The sequence below is a fragment of the Pteropus vampyrus genome, unplaced genomic scaffold, assembly GCF_000151845.1.
Source record: "Pteropus vampyrus isolate Shadow unplaced genomic scaffold, Pvam_2.0 Scaffold195, whole genome shotgun sequence".
Taxonomy (NCBI): Eukaryota; Metazoa; Chordata; class Mammalia; order Chiroptera; family Pteropodidae; genus Pteropus; species Pteropus vampyrus.
The window spans coordinates 1,569,921-1,577,606 of NW_011888976.1; positions in this window are offsets into that span (position 1 = coordinate 1,569,921).

Below are 7,686 nucleotides of genomic sequence, written 5' to 3' on the forward strand. Positions count from 1 at the left end.
GGACTAGGTAAATTTTTCAAAAGCAATAAAAAGCAAAACTACCCTAATTGCTTTGCACCATGATAGTTTCCTCTGAGGGACTGTAAGCCCTCATGGGCAAGCTGGGTAGACCTGGGGTGTGTCTTTTTGTGGTTCCCTCCCTAGCACAGGAGCTTGTCCTTAGCTCAGAGAACACTTACTAATGTTTCCAGTGTCTTCCAAGGGGGCTCCTTAATATGACCCAGACCATCTCTGTGTCCACGGGCTCTCCAGAGTGCAGCAGTTCTCAGGTGGTAAATGTCTGAGACAGGTGTCTGAACATTCCTGCTTCAGAACTCTTCCTGGCTCAGTCCCCAAACCCCACCTTATAGGAAGGGCTAATTTGTTCTAAATATTTTATGTTTAATTTATTAATAGATGAATAAATAAGTTTCCACTAAAAAAAATCTTGCTAGCTAAAATTTTGGCCATCATGGCCTTCGGGGAGGAACTTTGAGACTCTAAAATCCTAACTTTCTGTGAGCTGACACACCCAGGTCCTTCTTGAGGAACATCTTGGCCCAGAGGATCCACGTGGCCTTTCAAGGTGCTAAAAGAGGATAACAGTACTCCAACTGTCTGTCAGAAGTTTTTTATTGAACTCCCTGCCCCTTGAATACTCATCAAAAGCCAGCGCTTTAGAAAGGGACTCTCAAACATGAGTGTGCATGAGAAGAATGTAGAGTACATATTTAAAATGCAGATTCCTGGCTCCCACCCCTGCAGACTCTTAGGATTAGAGGCTGACCATGTGGGGAGTGAAGGGAAGATTTGTTTGAGCACAGAGAACAGAAAAGGCAAAGGCCCTGAGGCAGGAAAGAGTGCTCCAGGAACTATGAACGAAGTGAGCAAAAGATAAAGGGGCAGGAGACAAAGGAGCAAGGGCCTGAACAGGTGGGACCTTGAGGCTGAGACGAGGAGATTGGATTTTATTTAAGTGTGACTGGAAGCCAATGAAGGTTTTACTTGGGGGGAACTACAGAACAGATTTTCATTTTAAGAAAATCACGTGGCTATTCTGAAGAGAATGGATAATTGAAAGGCAAGAAGGTAGACAAGAGGACTAGACAGGAGGCTTCAGAAGAGGTACAGGCCTGAAGGGATGGTGGTCTGGCAGGAGGTTGGATAGGGAGCTAGACAGCAATTGAGACTGCGAGGATTCTGAGTGTTAACCTCAGCCCTGACGTGTCTTACTGATGCATTTACTTCTGTTCCAGTTATTTGATCCCTTATCCCCTTTTTGTTGTTTAAAAATGAAAATATTATTTTTGTTGTGGAAGTAATATATTCTCAATATTTAAAACTTAAACAATACGGAAAATTCAAAAGAAGTAATTAATCACCAGCAATCCCAACACCCTGACATACTTCTGTCCTTTCAGACATACTCTACATGAGTACACATGCATTTTGCACAAGTAGAATCCCACTGCACATGCTACTTTATAGCATGCTTTTCTCACTGTATAAAAATATGTTTCCGAGTGCATTCAATGAGGGGAAGTGAATCTCATTCAAGAGAATTTCTTTGCTGTTTATGAGAATTTCCTAAGTCAGAGAGACTTTCGAAAAGTATAGCTGAGTCTATAAAGTTAGAAAATACAACTAATTTTCCTAAAAGGCAGGAGAGGAGCCGGGGGATTTAAAAATTAAAATACCAGAAAATATACTGCAACCAGAGTTGCTGAAAAAAAATTTTTTAAAGAGTATAGTAATTTCCTCCTAGAAGGGAATGTGATGCCTGGGCAGAATTCCGTTGTTTATTTTGCATGGTCTTAACTCAGAGCTACACAAAAAACAGAGAGCAGTGGCAGGAAGTGCCTTTTTGTGTCCTGGCTGGGATGGGGCTTCCCATGCCAAAGCCTCAGGATTAGCCAAGACCCTCGGAGCAGCTTGCCCAAAACACTAATTGTATTTGTGTCTCTGTCTTTGATTAGTGGCTTAGTCAGTTTTCTGGCTCACTATCCTCTTAATCTTTTTTTCTTTTTGTTTTTTTTTCAATGTAATAAGGCTGAGACTCTAGTTTTATTTTTTTATTTTCCTCTAGAGGAAAATAATTTAAGTACAAACTTGAAGATATTTTATGTGCTCTTTACTTTTAATAAATACTTAATAACCTTAATGTGGGAATGTTAGGTCTCCTTTCTCACCTCGGTCCTCGAATGGTCGAAATAGAAAGCAAAGGCCTTGGGATACTAGGACTCAGTTCTTAGCCATAAGTTGTTTTCCTCAGGTCAAATATCCATCCTATAGTTCAGCAAAGAAAAGAATCAAAGCATACAATGTACATTAGGAAAAGCGGGGTTTTACATTTCAGTGATTTAATGTGAGAGAGCAGGACTAGTCAGATATCAGCTGTAGAATGCAGGTGGTGTGTATATGGTGTCCGCTGTAAATCTAGATTCTAGGTTATTGCTTGACTTACATTACTTGGTTTTATTAGCAGATAGCAAGACTTAATGGCAGGAAATGTTCAGAATAGGATTCTTACATTTCATTGGAGAGGGAGAAATAGGGGCTTGTTGTCATTTTCCAGAATTTTCTGTAGTAAAGGCAGATACTGAGTGTTTGAGTATATCATCTGCTTCCACAATAGGTTGTGGTTCCTTTTTAAGGGTTTTGAGAGTTAATGTGGTCAACATCTTGTGTATTTGTTTGTTTTTAGTGATACAAATAAGACATGAACACATTAATACTGAAAAAATGAACACATTACAGATAAAGTTCCTTTGAAACCCTTGCCCCCAAATTTCCAGTCTTCCCATTCCCCACCCCCCTCCTCTGGCGAAATGAAATCACATTTTTAATTTCATATACATGCCTCCAAACCTTCTTCATATAGATTTTTATACGTATGTATGTACCCACATAAAATATGTGGTACTGTTGGTTTGTCATAATGGTATTACAGTATACCATATTTATAATTCTGTAATTAACTCTCACTCACACTTGTCAATATATCTTAGAGTTTTTTCTAAGCTCCTCATACCGCTACCTTATTAAAACAAATAAGCCTGCTACGTTGTGTAGTATGCCAGGCTGGCTGTTCCATGGTACCATTTTAGCCATTTCTCTATTGATAGACATTAAAGTTGTTTTTCTTTTTCTTTTCTTTTTCATCATTAAAAATAATGTTACAGAAGGCAAGTTTGCACACATTTACTTGTGCACAAATGTGATTCTTTCCCCCCTGAGGTTAAATATCAAGAAATGGGATGGTCATGTGGTAGAAACTAGAAATTATTCATTTGTTTTATTTTGATAGAAATGGCCAGTGGGTGCCAAACAAAGCAGGGACAGGAGGACTATGAACCTAAGTCCTTCTCTCTAAGAAGGCTTAAGACTCATATATGGCCCCCCTATATCAACTAGAAAAAGAAATCCAAGGAGGCTAAACCAGATGCTAAAAAGACTGGTTACTTATAGAGGGGGAAAGGATGAGAGCAGGATGGAAAGAAGGAGGTGTCACAACATGTCTCTTAGAATACCTATGCCCTTTTATGTAGCTGGGACTCTTGGAACCAGGGTAATGGTTCACATACTCCCAAAATAAATAAGTCATTCAAGTCAACCAAGATAAGAAGAGAACACAAAATGGAACACCAGCACTAAGAAATCTAAGTGTATTACAAATAAATAATATGACTACACAGAGGAGAGAGGGAAGAAAATACCTAATCTAAGTAACTCTGGAAAACAGTATTTTGACTGGATACCATATGACAATAGATGGAAAGGACTATACACAAAGATCATAGTTTAGTTAGCAAATTTGTTTCTCTCTATGGCTCTCATAGGGGAATGGCTTAGCAATTTTGAAACTATTTTATGTGCAAACCAGTCTGGGTCCTATCAGGAAACAGATAATATGCAATAATTTGAATAAGGAAAATTTAATATAAAGAACTATTAACTATAACAAGGGATTGGTTAAATGAGGAGTTGACTAGTAAGAAGTAGTGAGAACTCTGAAGCCTGTAGGAATAATATATGTAAGTAGCAGCCACTGCCCAGGGCTGAGAGAGACAACCCAAGGAAGAGCCTCCTCCCGGAGGGCAGAAATCAAACCCTGTTGAAGAGGGCGAGGCCATGGCTCATTAAATGGCAGAGAAGTAGTCGTGGTGCTGCGCTGTCAAAATTGCTAGAAATCCACTGGCTAAGGGTGCCAGGAAAACTGTTCTTGGGGAGGTGTCTCACTGGAGGCATTCTGGTATGAAACTTCCCAAAAGGGATACCAAAGGCAGCCGCTGGGCACTGGTGCTTCAAGCTGCTGTGTACTACAGGAGCTAGCTGCTAGAATCTGGCGTTTGGGAAGCTGTATACACAGCAGGAGTGGACACCGAAAAAGCTGCCACGCATGTTGCAGGAGCTGGAGAAGCAGCCCACACTGCAGGTGCCTGCCTGAAGGGCACACTAGACCAGGTCTTTCCCCTTCCTCCTGCAGTGTCTCTCCATCGCCCTCTACTGGCAATGTTTAACATGGTGCCGGATGACAAAGGAAACTAGATGGACGAACTCTATTGAAGGATGAATTTGGATTTGAGAGGCAATAACAGGCAGAGTCCATCCCTTTATCTACTCACCTTTACACACACTTGAACTCTCATACGACAAAAGCTCTCTATAATTCCATCTAATAAGAATACCTTTTATTTTAGAAATGAAGTTCTCATGCTCTCCCCAAAATTTGTAATCATTATTGGCTATATTAATTACTCCTTAAATTCAGTCACAGTCCCACTGAATAGTCTGTTACCTAAAGATTAAACTGTAAAGTTAACATCAGCAACTTGTATATAAAATAACAAGAAGCAAGAAATGGTTAGAAGAAAATGGTTAGAAATAAACACATGTATAATAAACAAAGAGGAATGTAGTTTCTAAAATTGGACATAAGGCTATAATTGATATTTACGTCCTCCTTCTTCAGTACTCATTCAATATTTCCCTTGCCCTCAGGCAGAACCTCAGCTTGTTGGGATTATTTATCTGATAGAGTGGCCTAAACCTTTATTTTCAAAGACTCTAAAGACTTAATTGTCCTGCCTTTTCTTGGTTACTCTGATTTTCCATCAAGAGGTGGCCTAGAGGGGCCTGTGGCCTGTTAGGAACTGGGCTGCACAGCAGAAGTGAATGGCAAGAAAGGGAGCAAAGTTTCATCTGTATTTACAGCCACACTCCAGCGCTAGCCTCACTGCCTCAGCTCTGCCTCAGATCATCAGGCATTAGATTTTTTCATAGGAGTACCGATCCCTGGTGCCAAAAATGTTGGGGACTGCTGGCCTAGAGAACCCCTGGGTATATATAGATATGAAATAAATATAGGTATATTTATATGTGTTTTAGTATACATGTATACATTTATTAGCTCTGTCTGACAAGAGGGCCTAAAAGTAATAACACCCCAGTAGCAATAAGCATACCTAGTGCCCAGATCTTGGTTTCTAGATATGATTCTCTAATAAAAAGAAAATCCTTGGAGAAATTATTGGTTCTAGTATTGGGACAAGGAAAATACAAGATGATCCCAGGGCATCTTGTGTACCAGGAGGTAAGGACATGCTCAAAAAATGATGGAAGCATGTTGAAGGACACAGAACACATCTTGAAGGGGTTTTCAATGGCCAAAGGTGAAACAATTTGAGCAACAGAATAAATAATGGGAGTGTTGGAATAAACTCACAAAATAAATAAACATTCATGACTTCATACTTATGTTAATAAATAACTGAATAAATAAATTAATAGGGATAAAGGAACAGGAGAATCTTCCTTACAGGAGAATTCCAATTAATAAATATAGCCGGAATAAGGGAAATAGAAAAATCACCATTAGGATATTATAGTAATGATCGTTTCATGTAAGATCCACTTATAGATGCTAAAATTAGCTAGCAAACATCGGAGAATAAACAGAATATTTGTACCATCTAAAAATTTCTCCAGCAATTTAGTAATTTTACAATGTAAGTACCCAGTAAACATCTTAACTAAGTGACGAAGAGTAAAATAAGACACAATAATATCATATACCCCCTGATATGATACACAACATTGTTTCTCTGACATTCTTATGAAATTTCATAACTTCAATCCATTCATGAAAAACATCAGACAAACCCAAATTAAAAGACTCTTTTGAGTACTCTTGACAAAGTGTCAAGGTCGTGAAAGACAAAGAAAGATTGAAGAACTTTCAGAGATTGGAAGAGACTAAAGAGACATGAAAAAAAAAAATGCAAAGTGGGATTCTGGGTTGGATCTCAGACCAGAAAAAGGACATTAGTGGATCGTGATATGATGTGATGAGAAGGGCATTTCACCTCTGTGGTTTTTCTCTCAAAAACCCATACCCCCAGTCTAGTCATAAGCAAAACATCATATAAAGTACAACTGAAGGATAGCCTACAAAATACTTGATCAGTACTCGAAATTGTCAGGGTCATAAAAAACAAGGAAAGTGAGAAACTGTCATAGCCAAGAGAAGCCTAAGGAGGACATGACAACTAAATGTAATGTGATATTTTGGATGGGATCCTGGAACAGAAAAGTGACATCAGATAAAAATGAAAGAAATCTGAATAAAGTATGGGCTTTAGTTATTAATAATGTATCAATATTGATTTATTTATTGTGGTAAATGTACCAAACTAATGTAAAATGTTAATAAAAGGGGAAACTAGATACAAGGTACGTGGGAACTCTCTATAATATTGTTGCAGGAAGTGACACCCGACGGAGGAAATTAGATGCTCAGACAATTTTGTTAGAGGAAGGAGAATTTAATGCCGGTGGAGAGCGTGGGCCATTCAACAGACCCAAAGCACGAGCTCCCCTTGGTTAGATTTCTTACAGCTACCCTCGCAGTGTCCACGCAAGGGGCATGTGATTCCTTTGTCTGAGGTTCCATGTGTGCATCGTGACTCAGGATGGAAGGAGGAGCTTCAGGTGGAGGCCAAAAGGGGGAGGTATTTTCAGACCACTGGTCTTACAGGTCATTTGTTTTGTAGAACCCGTGACCTTGGCGTTATCAGCACCATTATAGGGTTCTTGAACAGAGAGATGGGACCTGCTCAGTGGATTCCTATCCAAAGGCTGAACTCTAATTGTAACATAACAAGCATTTTTACACAGTCTTGTTATTCCTGCACAGCTACAGAGATAAGAACATTAGTTGAATAGCAAGCTATGAATAGATGTGAGCTGGAGAGTCCTTGAGGTGGGGGCGGTAGCTATGGGAAAACATGTTAGCTGAAGAGCACTGAACAGCATAGGGGGAGAGAGTAGTTTTAACAGGCTGAGTCAGTTACTTCTGTAGGCCCTTTCCTTTGCATTTTTTTCAGATGCCTCCTCTCCTCTCTCACTATCTTGTCAATTTTACTGTAAATCTAAAATGATTCTAAAGTTAAAAAAATTATTTTAAAAATGGGGACGGGGAGAAAAAAAATGCCGTAGATGATAGAGGCTCTGTTTATCCCTCTGGTGACCAAATCAAAGTTGTGACAGAAACAAGGAGCAACAGCAAGAAAAAATCGCCTGAGATCTTGATGAACAGGCCATCCAAGAAAGCACCCTGCAATGGCAGAAGGCGGGATAGGTGAGGATGCGGGGCGAACTGGTCCCCAGTGGCTGAGTGAGATGGAGGCTGTGGCAGCGGCAGAAGCC